Below are 21,080 nucleotides of genomic sequence, written 5' to 3'. Positions count from 1 at the left end.
TTTTTAATAATTTCGTCAATTGTGTTGCAAACCATGGACATCTTGTTCACTTATGGTTTGGGTTGGAGGTTTCATTTGCGTACATATGAGTTTAATTTTGAGTCAATCCTATATCGAGATAGGTTGTGTAAAAGTTTCTCTCGCTTAAATTCTTTTTCTTAGATTAGACAATTTGGTTATGGTATCAAAGGGAATTAGGTTGATAAATTTATCCGACACAAATCACAGAGAAAGAAGTACTAATAAAAAAAATTGACTAATGTAGTGTTGTTAGAAAATAAACATAGATGATTTAATATGCAATAATACCACGACCGTAGATCAAAAGGTAGGTGACATCGGAAGATGCATGTTTATCGTATTTTCATTTTAAATCGAAACTGATATGCCAATTGAGAGGAAGGTTTAAGTGGACAATTTGAAGTCATATCAATTATTCACGTTCATTTAGATAAATTTTATAGATCTGATGTATTTTTTTCATCTAGACAAGAAGCAAACAAAGCCATACAATTCAAGAGATATCAAAAATGATTTTTACTTTTCAAAAAACAGATCTTGAGTAACAAGAAAGTAAGTAAGTAGGTAAGTAAGTAAGTAAGTAAGTAAGTAAGTAAGTAAGTAAGTAAGTAAGTAAGTAAGTAAGTAAGTAAGTAAGTAGGTAAGTCAGTCAGTCAGTCAGTCAGTCAGTCAGTCAGTCAGTCAGTCAGTCAGTCAGTCAGTCAGTCAGTCAGTCAGTCAGTCAGTAAGTAAGTAAGTAGGTAAGTAAGTAAGTAAGTAAGTAAGTAAGTAAGTAAGTAAGTAAATAATAAGTAAGTAAGGAAGGAAGAAAGGAAGGAAGGAAGGAAGAAAGTAAGTAGGTAAGTAAGTAAGTAGGTAAGTAAGTAAGTAAATAAGTAAGTAAGTAAGTAAGTAAGTAAGTAAGTAAGTAAGTAAGTAAGGTAAGTAAGTAAGTAAGTAAGTAAAGTAAGAAAGTAAGATAAGTTAGTAAGTAAGTAAGTAAGTAAGTAAGTAAAGTAAGTAAGTAAGTAAGTAAGTAAGTAGGTAAGTAAATAAGTAAGTAAGTAAGTAAGTAAAAGTAAGGAAGTAAGGAAGTAAGTAGGGAAGTAACTGAGTGAGTGAGTGAGTGAGTAAGTAAATAAGTAAGTAAGTAAGTAATAAGTAAGTAAGTAAGGAAGGAAGAAAGGAAGGAAGGAAGTAAGAAAGTAAGTAGGTAAGTAAGTAAGTAGGTAAGTAAGTAAGTCAGTAAATAAATAAGTAAGTAAGTAAGTAAAGTAAGAAAGTAAGATAAGTTAGTAAGTAAGTAAGTAAGTAAGTAAGTAAAGTAAGTAAGTAAGTAAGTAAGTAAGTAAGTAAGTAGGTAAGTAAATAAGTAAGTAAGTAAGTAAGTAAAAGTAAGGAAGTAACTGAGTGAGTGAGTGAGTGAGTAAGTGAGTGAGTGAGTAAGTAAGTAAGTAAGTAAGTAAGTAAGTAACTAAGTAACTAAGTAAGTAAGTAAGTAAGTAAGTAAGTAAGTAACTAACTAACTAACAAACTAACTAGCCAAGTAAGTAAGTAAGTAAGTCAGAAAGTAAATTTCATTTAAAATCGGAATTTACATAGACATAGTAACAGGTAAAACATGAGTTCTGGTGATCATCAATTCCGCAGACTATCATATAAATATGTATGTCCACAAGGACATTTATATCTATAAATGAAGATTGAGTATTGACCTCTATTCTTCTTAATTTGTTTTCCTTTGTTAAAAGATTATCTTTTTTTAAATTATGGATGTGCATAATCAAATTTGCTTTTGAGAAGAGTTCTTTCGTACTAGGTCGTGAATTAGAAGGCAATTCAGCATTTGAGCTGCCACATTGGCGTTATGTATTACAGACTCTGTCATCTTCTATACACAATTAATCATCGATAAATCGCCTTTTGATACTGTGCAGCATTAGTTTATACATTTAAATATAATCGCGGCCACAATCCAATTAAATCCCAATCAAACAAAATGTACCTCGAGCTATTGCTCACAATTTTAAAATGATGTCCCTGTTTCAAGTATTTGATGTATAGAACCTTCAATAAATCCATAATGGATGTGAAAACACATCCCACGTTTAAACTAATGACATGAAGCCTAATACAAAATTCTATGACGCTCTGATTCGTAGTTCATGTGGAAATTGCGACGTAAATTTCATATAGATGGTTGACGATGGATGCAAATATAGTGTCGCATTTTATAGCTTGCTCAGATAATGCTTAATGCCAAATTAATCTTTTATTTCAAGTTATTGAGAAAAATGGACGAACATTTCATGAAAAGGAAGGACAAGATGTTAGTAAGGATATATACCCGGCCACGTCCACGTTTATTTTTTGTCTATCTGATGAGTTAAGCCTTTTTCAACTGATTTTTATAGTTCGTTCTAATGTTGTACTGTTATACCACTGTCCCAGGTTAGGGGGGGGGATCCCGCTAACATGTTTAACCCCGCCACATTATTTATGTATGTGCCTGTCCCAAGTCAGGAGCCTGTAATTCAGTGGTTGTCGTTTGTTTATGTGTTACATGTACATATTTGTTTTTCGTTCATTTTTTTACATAGTTACATAAGGCCGTTAGTTTTCTCGTTTGAATTGGTTTACATTGTATTATCGGGGCCTGTTATAGCTGACTATGCAGTATGGGCTTTGCTCATTGTTGAAGGCCATACGGTTTTTGTAAAAAAAGTATTTTATTTACGTTTTCTTTTCTGTGTGCTTCGCAAAGGCAAGTGATCAAGTTAATCTTAGACAACATATGGTGGGTAAAAACTGGTATTATACCTACTAGTAGGTAAACCTCCAATATGTATGACAGTTGTTTTTAAAGTTCCGTTATATTGAAAAATTGGATGAGCAACCAAAACAAAATAATAGGAATTATGCAGTCGCTGTCAATTGAAGAGTGTCTGTGTTATTTATCGCCAAAGATATAGATCTTATCCTGAAACTAATTCCGACCTCGAAGGCATTACAATGACGTCATGAATTGGTTAGCGGGTATTCACAGTTACAAGACGACAGACTTTATTAGATGTGTAAACTTTGGAATATCTGTTAAATTTTGTTATCATGTCGGAGGCCGTATGGTAATTTCAATTTGAGGTTACGAACCACCGTAAATTAGCATGAAAACGAACAGTATCTTTTTACATAAATAAGGCCGTTAGTTTTCTCGTTTGAAATGTTTAACATGGTCTTATCGAGGCCTTTAATAGCTGACTATATGCGGTATGGGCTTTGCTCATTGTTAAAGGCCGTACGGTGACCTATAATTGTTAATGTTTGTGTCATTTTCGTCTTTTGTTGATAGTTGTCTCATTGGCAATCATACCACATCTTCTTTTTTATATAGTCATAATAATAACGAAATATTTCCATAACGGAACTAAAAAAATTGTCAAATTAGGGACAGTGTTGTAACACCCGATTGTTAGAAAAAAACCATTGTTTATTACTTCGAAGCCTTCTAACGTTTTTGTATGCAACAGGTTCTTATAGTCTATATGCGTAAATTGGAGGAATTTTAAGGGTTCGACAACTACTTTTGGACTCTGCTTAAATATATCTTTCTCAGAAATTTTGTATGTACATGTATTGTTAAAAAAGGATTATGCCACAACAAGATAAATTATGCTCTTGTTTTACATATAAATGAGCAAATAGAAAAGAAATGATAATAGTTGTTTTTGTTATTTGCCTATGCAGAACTAGGAAATGAACGGATTATTACAAACGCAACTAGGAAATTAATTAAAGTAATACATTGACATTTAAGCGATGGCCTGCCTACAATTTAAGTACAATATTTGTAATGTGAAAAAGTATAACAAGTATAGAGGACATTTGTGCATCAGAGACGGGGGAGGGGGATATACTGGAACGCCTCGCTAACATATGCTTATGCATCTATTTCCAATAGGGAACCCTATCACCTTAAACATGTTAAAAGAAATCCTGAAAGTGTTTTTTAAAGTGGTTGTGTAATGTACTTATGCAGACTAACAAATAAACGGATTTAAATGTAACAACTTACTTATATCTCTTTCAATTATATTAAATTTGGAGAGTGCTAATTAAGCAATGATCAGCAATGTCACGGCTAAAATTCTTGAGGTATATTCAAAATGTGAAAAAGTATAGAAACAAAATTAGAATTAATGTATCGGAGTTTGCCTTTTTGCAGTTTGAAAGCAGGTAACGGTTTGACCCGAAGTCTATCAGCAACAATAGCGGTCACGTGACTATGAACATTCTTTAAAAATACGAGTGAGACAAACCTCATTGTTATTCACCAAATACCACTGTCATGATAAAAACTTATTGACCAATTAATCTTTGATATTCATAGTTTTAACTCGTCAACACTTACGCATCATCTCAAAGTCCTTTATTCTTTATTTTATCTTCAAACATGAAGTTTGTGTGAAAATTGTCAAGTCTCCTGAACTAAAAATGATGAGCTGAATTTAAATTTAATAAAGCATCTCATTGAGACAAACTCTCGATATGAATACATTGCCTATTCTAATTTAAATACGCAGACGTCAGGTTATTTTCAACACGAGACGGTTTTTTTTTTGCTGATTTGTGCAAGTTATTATTTCTCCTTGATCATGTTGATATCACGAGTCAAAAACAAAAACCCAGCAAAATGAATAAAAGGGAATTCACTTTACAAAAAGGAAAAAAAGAATAAATGAAATTCGATTAACAACTACGTTATTATGAATTTAGAAAGAAATACTACTCCTTCCTTTTCAGAGAAGGATTAGATGTAAAAATTACAGACAAAATATGAGTAAAAATTAAGAAACGTAGATCTAAACTTTTTTTCAGCTATATTGATATAAATTAGCAGATGAAGTTTATTTTGTAATTGTATAATGGTTTATAGGATCACTACCTGTCGATTTTTTTTTACACACTACTAATAATGTTTAAGGCAAAAACATATATGTAGAACTCTGAACCGCGATGGCACTCCGAACCGCGATGGTAACGTTGAGATGGGATGGTTTGACGCGGAAGAGCGTTTTTTATCACGCTGAAGTGTGATGGGGGCGTTGTGGCGCTATCTTGTTTATGATTACGCCGAAGTGCGGTGGTTCTAACGCTGAAGTGCGATGGTTTACTCAAACTACATTTTCAATGCTTTTTACCTTGGACCTTCTATACAAACAACAGTTGGCTATATAGTCACGTGACATAAGGGAAGGCACAATTTTATCTGCAAATGTGTATTGACATTGTTTTAATCCACCAGTCAATAGAAATCCCCGTTTTCATGTCGATGTAACAGTCAATGAGTATGCTAGATGCAGTCTTTCAAGTTTTAAGATAATTAGATGTTTATAAACTTTAAATACTACGAAATACGGGAATGGTGGAAAGAGGAATCATGCTAATCTTCTGTTGCTTTTTTTTATTTCGAAATCTGCAAAAGGCTCCTTTTCACGTAGGATGGAGCGTGACATTATCTAAAAACATGTGGGTCCGTATAAAGATTCTTAGTATCATAATATAACGGTGAACGAGGAACTCACGAGAGAAGCAAAGAAAAGATAAAATATTATAGTTAATGCAGAATTATGTCCAAATTTAGGAAATTAAGGATGACGATCTCTCACTTAGTATGCAACCATATAATAATAATTATAAATTTATATATTGACTATTAAAAATCCACTTTTATGTTAATTGCACGCATTTAGGTTTTAAACTAGCAATCATGCATCAAATAGACTATCGCACTGCGGCGTAGACCATCGCACTTCAGTGTGACCATCGCATCATAGCGTCCCCATCGTACCTCCGAGTCCTACACATATTTTATACAATTTGAATAATACAGACTATTTTCTTAATCAAACATTACAGTTCTGACTAAAAAAAAATCCTACAGAAAAAGAATAAGTTTACTAGAAATTTTGACAGAAATTCTGTGAACATTGATATTATTAATTTATTTCATTACTTGAATCTAACACAACGTATGTGTTATGTTTTTGTCACATATTTGTTTAAATTACCACGTTGAATGTACAGCACCTTCGAGTACTTTTTTTTTCTATATAGGCCACTTTTTACATTTTCAATTAATATATTATCATATCAATTGAAAATTAAAAAAAAAAAAATATTAGCAAGATAAAATTTATAATACAAATAAATGTAAAAAAATACCGGGTGTTAGTTCCATCGGAAATCAACATTTCCTACCAACAGTTCACAATGTGGTGAATATCAAGTGACCAACTAATAGTGTGAATATCAAACTGTCTTATAACATGTATAATGATAAAGAAAACACACTCAAATAAATACATATTTTTTTTTATCGTAATGGTGTTATTTACAAATGTATCAAACACATTTCCAATAGTTATAACAAATAATTATCAGTTATTATAAATTCTATGGTATAAAATCCTCTGCATTGAAACTAAATCTAGGGTAATGTATACATGGCGACACTTTTTTGATTATCGTTGACAACCAGAAGTTGTTTTGTTTCCCTGTTGTAGCTTAAACCCCATGGATTCTTTATTCCATCTTCCCTTGTCAGTATGATTTGATGATCCTTTCCATCAGATAATATTCTATGTATATTGTCAGACATAAATCCACCTACATAAACATTTCCCTTGTCATCTACGTCGATACCATAAGGTTTAATGAGATCAGAATGACTACAGAATATACTCTCCTGTTCGTCAGGTGTTACACTGTATACGTTATTGTCATCTCTATTAAAGTATGGAGTATAGTAAATGTTGCTATCGTTGTCTATACTAAAATCACGTACATTATTCTTTGCTATTATACTACTTAGTATATTACCACTAATATCGATGTTACTAATAGTGCGGCCTCCATCAAACGTCCATATCAGACCATTCCTACATGTCACAGCATAGCATCCACCTCCTCCAGGTTTGATACATCTCCCTAAGGTAAGTGTTGTTAGATCTAAGATCTGGAATCCTTTATCGTATAAAGTAACTATTGCCTGATTATCGTCGATCATAGCGACATCCCATGGTTTATGTTCTAATGTTATCATGTGAACATCATTTCCATCATATCCACATACATAGATGTGTGGTGAGTTTTTATAGGACAAGAGAAGTCTCTTTCCGGACACAAAACAACCGTTACTAATTTTAACATCTGATCCTAATACTGATGTAAGAAACGAATTAGTTCGTTGTATTTCGCCTTCCATTGACTTAACTGGTTCTTGTATTTGTTGTGAATTGTGTTGTAATGCGGTTATATGCATTTGATTTTCTGTAAGTGAAATCTTTCCTATAGACTTAAGTACCACGGGAAGATCATTTGTATCAAATGGATCAAATTCTACTTTGTGTTTCTTATTGAGCTCGCTAATATTGATTTCTTCTATGTGTGTTTTATTATCCATTACTTTGATTGTCTGAAACAAAAGTACTTCATTACTGATGCTTTCTATCGATGACAATTCGTTTATCCATGTCGCTACTGCCTCGAGTCCTTTCTGTGTTTTATGTTTTGCCTCATCCATTTTTTGTTTGGTTGATTTGTACTGTTTGTTCAATTCGTCTACCGTTTCCTTTACAATTTGATCTAGATGCTTGTTAATCTGCTGTCTGGTGGTAGAAATCTGTTTGAGAAATTTATCTCTTTGCTTATCAAACTCTATTTCATCTTTAGTTTGACACTTCAACAATTCAGGGAACATTTCGTTTAAGTGTTTAATTCTACTCTTAAGATCTGCAAGGGCGGTCCCTCTTTTAACGCCTTTTGCTGCTCGATCTATGGAAATTATTGATTCGCAGTTTTTATGGTTGTCGGACAAACAAAGATCACAGATGACGTTGTCATGCTGGGTACAGAACAGAGTGGTCCTTTGGTCGGTATGGACATCACAGTCTTTACTGATTTTCAGAATAGAAGAACTAAGATTACTGACCTGGTGAAGTGGTATTACTTTATGCGGCGGATTAAATTTTCTGTGTACCTTTGCGCATGTCTTACATACCTCTTCTAAGCAGTCATTGCACCATGCTTCAGCCTCGTTTTCTTCATCATCTCGTAAACATCCAGAACACAATTTTCTGTCCGTCATTCTAAGAGATAAAAAAAAATTACTGAGTATATTTTGAATGATTTCTATTATTCGAAGGAAAGGGCAAACGGGTTATCGGTTTGAATTGTTAAACATTATCTCTTGTTCGGGCCTTTTGATATCTTTATTTGCAGTATGAATTTTGTTCATTGGTGAAGGTCTTACGGTGAATTTTGCTAACATCTACTTCATGTCGTGTATGGTGGACAGTTGTCTCATTAACATCCATACCACATCTCTATATTTTATATTGATAAATGTAAGTATTGGTTAGCATGAATATATTAGTTTACTTCTACTAGCGTCTTGGATGAAAGTATTGGTCGATATTATAAGTATAAAGACTGATCCTTCACTAAATAAATGAAGCTTGGCAGCCCTTTTAATTTTTGCAATCGTGAACAGTATTCTTTTAGTCTGGCAAAACTAACCGACCAAATTATAATCTACCTTTGCCGGCATGTTTTACTTCTGACCATAATGATTTAGAAATATTATATTGAAACTTATATAAATGATTTCATCGGTTTGAATTCGATTGGTCACGTCGTTTGGAGCTGTTAAGCATAATATTTAATCATTTTCTGAGGATATCTCGGCCTTGTTGACGACTAAACAAAGGATAGCATTATACAGTATACAGAATTACTTCAAGTTGTACAAATATGTGTTATCCAAAAATTTGGGAAAATAAGGGCCAACGATTACCAAGCGATGTCGCCTGGTCGTGTTTCTTGAAAGTTCTGGTCAAAGATTTGATCCATTTTTTCTTCCAATTTTGCATTATCTATTTACTTCTTACAATAAATATTACTTCATAATCATATTACAAAAAAAATCAATTTAAAGATCAAATTATAAACTGAATATTCTGTACAAATATTTCATTAAAGTCATATGAAATCTTAAATTAAAACAAAAATGATGCATATGTTTTTCATAACTAAACCAATAGTTTTTGTTATAAAATTTACGTACATTTACTTGTTTCTGAAGAAAATTCTTTGATTTGTCTATATTTAGAAAAATTGTACATGTTATCCACGTGCTCAATATCCATGCTTTATTGTTGATTGTTTACTATAAGGTGACAATCGGTAAACTACGGCGTCAACACACGATAAATAATTTCCTGCGATATTTTCACATCTTAACAGACAGAGAGAAAAAATAATTGATGATAATACGATTTGTTTGCGTGAAAAAAAATCGTGCACAGAAGACTAAGTTTATGATATATACATGCATTGGTTCATGAATTGGATAAACATTATTTTTTATTAGTCACTCGTTTCATATGACTTTAAACAACATCATACTTATTAAATTATGTTTGACAACAATACAAAATATATTTGATATTTGATTAGCAGTATCCTTCTAGAACAGAAACCCCATATATAGCTGGTATCTGATAAAATATAAAATAATTCTTACGTTAACTGTATTCTTTCATTTATCAATGAGTATGCCCTCCGTTGTTAACGTGTATCTTGCACATCTATAAAAGTAGAGAATAAGATAGTTATCGTTAATGTAAAGGATAGCATATTGATCGTAACTAGAAACTCTAAAAAGCTGATGTCACTCACTTAGGTATGTGTGCATCATTAACCAAATTATCAGTTAATACGTTGTACAAATGTGTGTATTATCATAAGTTATTTCTGCATTATTTAATTTATCTAGTTGTTCTCTGTGTCCTGTGGCCTGTTATAGTTGTCATAACATAAACATGTGTACCTTGTACTTTGCTAAAGCAATGTTTTTGCTGATGCGATACAGTTTCATTCAATGAATACTCTTCAACATTTAGGACCAGAATAGAGCGCATGAAAATAATCTCTTTTGTTGATCTTGTATTGCTGTTCTTTTTTTTTTTTAATTTCTCGTTAAGTTTTGCCAAAATCATACGTTTAGAAAAGAGTAATGCGTCATCATTTAAGATCAAACACTCCAATCAAGTGTCTATTAACAATTCAGGTAACTTTGACTCAATATTATAGACTTATTTACTGGCTATAGTTTCGTTTAAAAGCAAGCTTATTGCAACCAGAAAGCAGTAACAATTTTCCGCTGAGAAGCGGAGGAAAGAAGTTTCCGTCGAGGGTTTACAATTTACTTACTTAATTTTGTCCGAATATAATAAATGATTTTTTATACAGAAAGAAACTTTTATAGATTTCGAGACAGTTCAGTTATACTTTCAAACGATCGAAATGATATGTATTTTGGTTAACCAATCATTTTTCAATTGAAAGCGTACGTTAAAAGTTTGCGAATCTATAAATTTATTTTGACAAGGGAACATTTCTGTGGATTTGGTCAGAAATTTAAGTAAATAAGGGCAACAGTAGTATACCGCTGTTTGAAACTCATAAGTCGATTGAGAAAAAAAACCAAATCCGGGCTACAAACTAAAACTGAAGGTAATGCATCAAATATAGAGGAGAACAACGACACAACAGAAACACAACATTGAAATGTAACACACACAGAAACGAACTGTAATGTAACAATGGCCAATTTCCTGACTTGGTTCAGGGCATTTTTAGAAAAACAAGGGTGGGTTGAACCTGGTTTTACGGCATGCCAAACCTCCCGCTTTAATGGCAATGTTAAATGAAACATTAAAATGACAACAGAGGATATAAGGGGCATCGAACGATATCCACGGAACTCGTCGTGCTCCTTAAATATTGTTAAATAACCAAAGAAATATTTGTCTAAGATTACCAATTTGTATAGTGTTACAGAAAACAACAATCAGGAAAGTTAGAAAAGTATATTTAACATTTTAACAAACGCTTAAAACGTAAATTTAATATATCCAACCAGTCAAGTAAACCAAAACAAACAACATGGCTGACATCAACTCATATTCCGATGTGGTTTCACAACCAGCATATCATAAACATACCAACTTTTACCCGATACATGAAGGTCTTGAGGAACTGAGGTCAGTAAAACCGGTATTCATTTTAGAAACAGATTTATTTGGCAATACAGAACTCCAACAAAAAGACTTCTTACAACATGAAGAAGTTTACAAAAGTATCGGTTCAGAGGTACCCAGATTCCAAATGAAAGGGCTACAAAGAGTCAAGGGAATGTGGCGTATTTATCTTGCACAAGAACTAGCAAGAGATCACCTCCTTACAAGAGGTGTATCTATACGTAACAAACTTTTAACAGTATACGATAAAAACCCAAGAATCCCTGTAGCTGAACAACACCCAGAATACCTCCGAGTACGTGTGTCCAACATTCCTTTATCAGCTGAAGACGGTATGATCTTCTCGTTCTTTCAATCTAATGGGGTAGTCGTTACAAGCTATTTCAGAGAGAGAGTGAGAATAGATGGCGAAATGACCGACTGCCAATCTGGAGACAGAATCTTTTTTGTCGAACCATTGGAGGGACACTACCCAGATTCACAAGGATAAGCAAGTACAATGCCAAAATATATTACAAAGGCCAAATCTGCATAAATGCACATATTACTTGTCAAAAATGCCTGAAAAAGGGACACAAACAAGACAAATGCCAAAACGATTGGGTTTGTAATGAATGTGGAAAAGAAGGGCATAAAGCAAAAGAATGCCAAACTTCTAGTAAACCAGCACCAGACAATGAAACTCCTAGTAAAACAGCATCAGACAATGAAGCTAATAAAACAGATGACCATTCTGATTCTAGTGAAAGTGAAAGTGGGGAAGAGACTGACATTGGTGATCATGTTGATCACAGTGAAACCCCACCTTCACAGTCCATATTGCTACCTACAGAAGCAATAACAGCAACAACAACGGCTATCAGTAAAGTCATTACAGAAATTGATCCTGATTTACAGGAGAAAAAAACAAGAAAAAACAAAAACAAAGACAAAACAAAAAGCAAGCCAAAAGTTGAATCAAAAGGACCAATAGACAAATTCATTGTAAACCCTGAATCAACAACACCAGTACAAAAACAGGGGAAAAGACCAGCAACAACCCCTACAGATGAATATCACAACAGACAAACTGATTCCAGTAAATCATCAAAGACATAGGTACAAGAACAGTTACCATATATCATTTCCTTTCAAAATATATTATCCATACAACAATGCCTAAGTCAATGGACATAATAATTTGTACTTGTACAAATATCTGTATATACTCCTATTTTATATATATTTATAAAAAACAATTAAAAAAATATGTGGCAGTGTATGATACAATAACATTAGATTGTATATACTCTGCACAAAACAAAATAGAACAATAAACTCTATAAATAGATTGTTGTCAATATAATATGTATAGATCAATGAAACTACTCCTTTTTTTTCCATATGAAATAACTAGTATAGTTATATATACATATGTAATAGTTTGTGTTTCAATGTACCACAATATCAATATGTGCGCTATGTCATATAATCATGTAAACAGAAAAGCAATAGCACTCTACTATATTTATATAGATATGCAAATTAATTCCATCGCCATTTCCACACACCTGTATACAAAATGTAAACAAATCAGTTTGACCTATTTATACCTGTTTTTATATGCAGATAATTATCCTTTTTTAGTTGTAACCTCAAAAGTTTCCATTCATGCATTATGTCTTCTTTTTTTTAACTATTTGCACCAGAATCTCCGTGTCCTGCTAAATATTTGTATAATTAAAGTCAAGCCCCGTAAACAAAATAGTTGTAATATCTGTACTGTTATCATAAGCACACGAAAGTATTTGATAATAATCTCCCGTTATTTTTGCTACTTGTTTATTAATGTCTTTATTTCTGAAAAGTGTTTTAAAAATATACAATTAACGAAAAATAAATTCAATACTCACCAATTCAGAAAGATATATATTATATCCATCACATTTATATATTTCTATGTACGGTATATTAGACATATTAGTCTATTAAAGTTAATCCTCGTGCGAATTAATCGTTTTACATGTGAAGGTCAATATATTTTACCAGCTAACAATTCTAAATATAGAAATAGGTGGAAACCTATTAAAGTCGGTCAATATGAAATTAAATGTATGTGTGTACATGTAATTATATTTAGTCTAGCAACTCACACAGTCAAAGCTAAAACTGTCATTAGAGATGCACATATGATTGTATTTTTATCTCTAAATTCTGTATATATTTGTATGTATATTCTGCTTTTCATATTTGAAATACATGTATCAAATACTTTTTTAAAAACAAAATCAAGATGTCAACTAATCCATTGCATATATGTTCTTTAAATTGTCAGGGGTTAGGAAAATACGAAAAAAGAATTAGACTAAAAGAATGGATAAAACAACAAAAATGCAACATAATATTTTTACAAGAAACACATTTTTCGAACAATTCAATAGATAAAGAATTTACGGGCGATTTATATCATAGTTTTGGAAGCACGCAATCAAGAGGTGTTTCGATTTATATCAACCAAAAAATTAAGTATGAAATCATAGATAAATATGTAGATCAAGACGGAAGAATTGTTTTAATTAACATAGAAATCGATAAAAAATATATTTACCTTTGTAAACCTTTATGCCCCAAACACATGTAAAGATAGAAATATATTCTTTAAAAATCTTTAAGTGTCATTGAAAAATATAGTCTTGGTATAATTATCATAGGCGGTGATATGAATGAAACGCTTAATATAAAAGATAGAAAAAGTAATAAAAAAGATCAACAAAAAATAAAAAATAAGACAAATGGGCTAAAAACTCTGATAAAAAAACTAAAAGTTATAGATATATGGAGAGCTATAAATCCAAATAAAACGCAATATACCTGGAAAAGGAAAAATAATGAAGTAGCTAATAGAATTGATTATTTTCTAGTAAGTGAAGATGTGAGACCAAGAGTACTCAGCACTGATATACGACCTGCAACAATTCAATATACAGATCAGTTAGCGATTTCACTTAAAATTAATCATTGTCAAGGGAACAAAGGAAAGGGATACTTCAAATTAAACAACAATATTCTTAACGACGAATCATACAAAATAAAAATAAATACTTTGATAGATAAATATAAAAAATTAAGAAATAAAAAAAGTCTAGCAATCGTGTGGGATCTTTTTAAAATAGAAGTAAGAGAGAAAACTATAGAACATTGTAAATTAAAAGCTAAACATAAAAGAGATGAAATTACAAAACTAGAACAAGAACTTAAACTTTTGAATGAAATTCATGATAACAACCTGGATGGAAAAAATAATTTGCCAAATATAATAGATTCAATAAATAAAACAGAAGAAACGCTACAAACTCTATATTCAGATAAAATAAAAGGGGCACAAATAAGACCACGAGTTAAATGGATAGAAGAGGGCGAAAGAAATACAAAATATTTCTTGGGATTAGAAAAATCAAGACAAACAAGGAAAAACATTACTGCTATAAGGGACAGTAAAGGAGAAATAACAGAAGATCAAGGCAAAATATTAGATACGGGGAGAAATTATTATGTTAATTTATATAAGTCAACTAACCCTGATCTAACAGAAATTGAAAATTATATTGACAAAACTAAAATAAATTACAAATTAAGTACAAAAGAAGGCAATGAAATTGACGGCAACCTGACAATAGAGGAATGTACACAATCTGTTTTTAAAATGAAACTTAATAAAACACCAGGTATCGATGGTCTCTCAATTGAATTTTATAGAGCTTTCTGGTCAAACTTACAAAACTTTGCTGTAGATGTTTTTAATAATTGCTATGAAAAAAAAGAATTAACAAATTCTCAGAAACTTGGATTGATTACCCTTATATACAAGAAAAACGACCCATTAAATTTAGATAATTATAGACCAATTACCTTACTAAATGTAGATACCAAAATTATAGCATACTCTCTTGCACAAAGACTGAAACCAATATTGCATAAAATCATTCATAGTGATCAAAACGGTTATGTAAAAAACAGATATATAGGATTTAATATTAGACAAATCCAAGATATTATAGATTATTCGGAAAAATTCAATGTAGATGGAGCTATCCTATTTTTAGACTTCACAAAGGCATTTGACTCGCTAGAATGGGAATTTATGTATTGTTCTTTAAAGAAATTTGGCTTCCAGGAATCTCTTTTGAGGTGGATAAATACGTTATACACAGATATAAAGGGTTGCATATTAAATAATGGTTGGATTTCAAGACCCTTCAACATTGAGCGCGGAATCCGTCAAGGGTGTCCCGCGAGTTCTATAATTTTCGTAATTGCTGTTGAAATTTTAGCTAGTAGATTAAGACAAAATAAAAATTTTAAAGGTTTTCAAATTAAACTAGATAATAAAACCCATACATTAAAATTAAGCCAGCTTGCAGACGACACCACTTTATTTTTAAATTCAAAACAAGAAGTGTCATTAACTCTGAATATTATAGAAATTTTTGGATCACTTTCAGGCCTAAAGCTTAACCGAAATAAAACAGAAGGAATATGGCTCGGCAATTTAAAGTCCTGCAAAGATAAAGTTGAAAACATTAATTTTACACAAAAACCTATAAAAGTTTTGGGAATATACTTTGGACTTAATAAAAATGAGTGTAAAAAATTAAACTTGCAACGACAATACGAAAAATCTGAAAAAATAATTAAAGATTGGAATAAAAGAAATTTAACTATGTTAGGTAAGATAACTCTTGTTAAATCATTAATCTTACCGAATATTACTTATGTTGCATCTGTAACCGAAATTGATAACGAATACCTAGCAAAATTTAAAAAATTAATATACAGTTTTACATGGAATAATAAATCTGAAAAGGTTAAAAGGGATATAATAAGTAAAAATTACCATGCTGGCGGGCTTAAAATGATAAACATAGATAAATATCTAGAAGCGATAAATATTAGTTGGGTAAAAAAACTCATCGATAACGAAGATCTATCACCCAATTGGAAAGTATTACCAAGATTTTATTTTGATAAATTTGGACAAGAATTCCTTATATTTAAAATGAATTTTACCAATATTAATTTGGTCTATAAACTGAAAGAACTAATTCCACAATTTTACTTAAGAATAATCAAATCATGGATAAATACAAAATCTGAAAAGGAATTGGATCATCTATCATATAAACAAAAAAGACAGCAGCTTATATGGGGCAATAAAAATATCAAATTAAACGGTAAATGTCTCATCTTCAAAAACTGGATAAACAGCAAAATTCTTTTTTTAAATGACATTATTGATAATAAAGGAAAATTTAATCAAAACATGATCTTAGATAAACTTTCCTGTCATGCTAACTGGTTTTCAGAATATTCTAAATTAATGAAAGCAATACCAAAACAGTGGTTACAAGAGCTAACTAAAGAAGAATCATTAAAAACAAAGGTCACCATTGACTCCGAATATAAATTTAAAGATAAAAAAGGGAAAATGGCATCACTTAAAAACATTTCCTCCAAAGACATTTACATCTCCCTCTTAAATAGATATTATGAAAAACCAATAGGATTTCAAAAATGGGACAACATATTTATCTTGGAAAACAACACAAACAAAAGACAACAAATGCTAAATTATATCTTTTACTATATACAAGATAATAAATTCAAAATGTTAAGATGGAAATTTCTGCACCACATTTTACCAACCAAACAATTACTTTTCTCTTGGAAAATAACTAAAACTCCGCTATGTAATATTTGTGATGTCATCGAAGATTATGAGCACTACTTTTTAACATGCAAATTTCTGAAATCATTTTGGAATCAAATAAAAAATTTACTTGATAAACTTAAAATAGGACATCACATCATATCAATTAAATCACTTTTGTACGGATACAAAATAAACGATACAAGTTACTACAGTATTAATGATTTAATTACAATTATTCTTTTTACTGTATACAAAGGATACTATATATCCGAACAAAAAACAAAACAAATTAATATGTTTGAAATTTTCAAAAAAGAATTTCTTCAATATCATGAAATATTGATAAATAAAGAAGGCAAATACGAAAAATTCCATAATCTGGTTGCAGCAAAAATTAAATTAATTTCATAAATTAGAATTTATTATACATCATGTTATCATATTTCTATTCAGTTACATACATGTCATTATTACTATATATACATATTGTGCACTAACAAGTACTAACTTATCAATAAAATGCTATATACTAATGTTAACGAGGCCGGGATAAGGTACCGGTACTTCTTGTATCTCTAACAAATGTAAAATTCAAATAAAATATTATAACATTAAAAAAAAAAAAAAAAAAAAAAAAAAAAAAAAAAAAGTTTAAAAACTTCATCTCCTTCGTAAACAAGTGAAAAAACGGACGTTATTCAACATGTCTCATTAGCTATTAACACCATGACACTATTTTGAAAAACACTTTCTAATGTTATTGTAATGTAAAAGTTGTTATTGATTGTTGTTAAAAATTATCAAAATAAAAAATAGCTATATTAAAAAAAAAAAAAAAAAAAATAAAAAAAATAAATAAAATGACAACATAACATGACAGGACTACAATACAAATAAATAGAAGAACATGTAGGACAGAGCAACACACGAATAATAGCAAACAAAAGGCACTAGGTTTAATATTTAATACAACAGACGTGCATTTCGTCCACACAAGACTAACCAGTGACGCTCAGATGAAAAAAGTTCGAAAGCCAAAACAAGTACAAGATGAACAGCACTGAGAACCAAAAGTTCAAAACGAAATAACTTAAAAAAATAAAGTTTCAAAACAGTTCGAAGTATAGTTGGTTAAAAAAAATACGGTTAGTGAAGACAAGAAATCAACAAAAACTCAGTAGGATCATAATAGTGTGTTGAAATCAACAAAAACTCAGTAGGATCATAATAGTGTGTTGACTAGAAGAAATTTGTTTCTTTAGGTCATCGAATATTTAATGTGTACTAATATTTCCTTAGCAACGACTAAATACTTCAATACATGTTGTTGGTTTTGCAGCGATCGTGAGAGACTGCGACCACGTGAATATTTATTTTATTGTTAACAAGTCATTTTATGAATTAAAAAGGAGTTAAACATGATAAATGTATTCTTACCGTCGTAGTTCAACCCAAATTACAAAATGGCGGACGAGGAAGTTATTTCTAACTTACCGAATCGATCGTGTTCTTTAAATAGCGGCGTGGGTATACAATTGACATGGGTAGTTTAACACGAATAGTTCAGAAAACCGATATTAAATCATTTGACCTACTTTATATTCTAAATCAGATTAATTATCTTCTCCCTCGTTTAACTCCTCCGAAAATAAAAAGATTCCTTATTTAAATTTCGTAGAAACAACCAAACACAATTTAGTGTTGTGCGATCGTTATAAAATCGCTTTTAATTATAAAAACTTAATAAATATATATAATCATACAAACATAAATGCATCAAATTTTACAATGCATAAGTTGATACTAAACGGAAAAGTTACATAAATGACAGTTATATGGGATATAGCATACAAACAAGACTTTGTCCTTACAATCTTGTAACGAACGTCACATAGGTCAAACCATGGAAGTATGATGGAATTCAATGGATACTACCCTAACAAATATTGAAAAACATAATGTAAAATCTGTTTTTGAGCGTTCCTGAAGTAGATAAATAAAAAAGTGCTTCAGATGCATACAACTTATAAAGTGTTAATTTTTATTTTCAAAGCCTTCTTCTCTAATAAGCTTAGACAGGTTAATTTGATATTTACTTACTGGAGTTGTGACGCCACGATTGAAGCTGTTAATGTTCTCCTTGATAACATGTATATACGTTTTGGAAATAAGAACATACTCTATGTATTACTGGTGAAGTATGCCTTCAGAGATTTAGTTTACCCTAATAACTTGAAACCTTTACTTAATTCTTCATAGATACCAAGATTTGGTTTGGAAGTTTGGCTGTACCTGTTAAACTTATTTAAAACAGAATATTTCATTTGATGCCCAGAAATTTAGATACGATCCGGATAAACTTTAATGATTCTAAAAGCTTTTCAATACTGGAATTAGATCTTTGAATATGTATTTATAGGTATAACTGTTGTCTTTGAAATTAGCGAATTAATATAAAATTAAATATTATTGTATACGAATAAGCACATTCAAAGCTCTACAATATATCGATACCTGTATCTTGGTATTACACAAACTCTTGTTTTTCTCGAACTGTAAATTCCGTCGGTGTGCTAAATATATTGAAAGTTGGATTAGTACACCACTATTCCAAGTTACCCCTTTCGGTACCTCGAATGTATAAGATAGCGCGGCCACTCTTGGTCTCATCGTCACTCAATTGGAGGTCATACTATTGTGCAGTCGTATAATGGATCTCCTTAAGATAATTAAAAGATACAGATCAGACATTGATCCAAAGCTTCAGCAGTTTAATGGGAAGTGCTTAAGGTAGCACTACAGTCAGAATTTTCTGACTCCAACCAACGGCATAATGTATTGTATGGAGTGGAGTGTTGGAGTGGAGTGTTGGAGTGAATTTTTGGAGTAAGATTTTGGAGTGAAATTTTTGGAGTGAGATTTTGGAGTGAAATTTTTGGAGTGAGATTTTGGAGTGAAATTTGATGAAAAATTTTGTAGTGAATAATTTAAAAACAAACTATACTGAAATAGAAATAAAAAAATGCATGCAGTGAAGTATTCGAATAATAATGTTTCGAATAATAATGTGAACGACCTCATATCAACAGTCCTTTATAAACAATTTCAAATTCTCCTGATCTACTGATGCATAACTAAGAGTTATATAATTATTTAGCATTGTGATTTCCCAATCTCTTAAGAATCTGGCAGCATCCTCATTAGGAGAATTTTACATGCTCGTGTATTAGGTTTAGTCCCCATTTCCATTCTTTATTATATTATATTATTTTGTAAAATGAACAAAAAATCTTCCCATTATCATGTTTAAAAGTATCGTATTTATTGTTTTTGCACTGTTGTTTTTAGTTTTTTAAATGATTTACAAATAAATTGACTTGAGCTTCTGTTTAAATAAAAAAGAATGTTTAAATGTTTTCAACAATGATGAAAGTATTTTTATTTTCTGAATTTAATTTAGATGAAATTTGGATTTATGAAAAAAAAAGTTATTAATTGGTATTACCTAGCTATCATTTCGGTATCAATAGAACACAATAATAAAAGATGAACTGCAATTCGGTGTTATTTCCTGGATTTACATTGAGAAAATATTGTTACACCTGGGGTGTGTGGTTAAACCTTCGTAGCAGGCTGAGCTTTAAATATAAATATAAAACATAGGTAATATGGTAATTTTTAATACAGGCACTGGTATAGATACATCAATAGTAATATCATATCATATATATATATATGATAAATCTCCAATATGTGGATACATATTAACTAGAGAGATTGGTCAAATTTCAATATTTACAAAACTATTTAGTTGTAGTTATAAGGCATATAATAATTATGGTCTCAATAAAATATATAAGTCTTGAGATTCATTACGTATGTTGGTTGAAGGAACCGCATTTAATAAAAGTTGAAAATAAATGAACCTTGTTGTCAAATCTATAAAAGATATTGTTGAAAATCTATATAGGAAAAAAGAAATAGATTCACAAACTTATAATTTCTTGAGGAATAATAATGAATCAAAACACGGACACATGTACCTTCTTCCAAAAGTTCATAAAATTAATCTAGAATTAATTAATGATCGAGGCATTCCGAACTGGTCAAATAGTTGGAAACATAAACATTCCTTACCGACCAATCATCAATCAAACTTTTTAGAACATGGCGTTGTCGCATATCAAATGAAAGCTCATCTACCGTGTTTTACATATATCATACTTCCGATCTCAAAAATGTAGGCGGATGAGGTCATTAAGTGTAAAAAGCGAAAAGTTTCAGAAGGT

The 21,080-nt window shown here is 30.8% G+C and overlaps 1 long non-coding RNA gene across 1 annotated transcript; it reads right to left on the bottom strand.

Annotated features, from left to right (window-relative positions):
* Nucleotides 1-6,358: 6,358 nt before the first annotated feature.
* LOC143083296 (uncharacterized) lies at nucleotides 6,359-18,304 on the bottom strand. The gene is made up of 3 exons (XR_012980620.1): nucleotides 18,229-18,304; nucleotides 9,584-9,647; nucleotides 6,359-8,147 (listed from the first exon to the last, which is right to left on the bottom strand). It is a non-coding gene; the product is annotated as an uncharacterized LOC143083296 (long non-coding RNA).
* Nucleotides 18,305-21,080: the final 2,776 nt, after the last annotated feature.

This window comes from Mytilus galloprovincialis, chromosome 7 (genome assembly GCF_965363235.1).
Source record: "Mytilus galloprovincialis chromosome 7, xbMytGall1.hap1.1, whole genome shotgun sequence".
In the NCBI taxonomy this organism is placed as follows: domain Eukaryota; kingdom Metazoa; phylum Mollusca; class Bivalvia; order Mytilida; family Mytilidae; genus Mytilus; species Mytilus galloprovincialis.
This window is presented reverse-complemented; position numbering and strand designations above follow the sequence as displayed.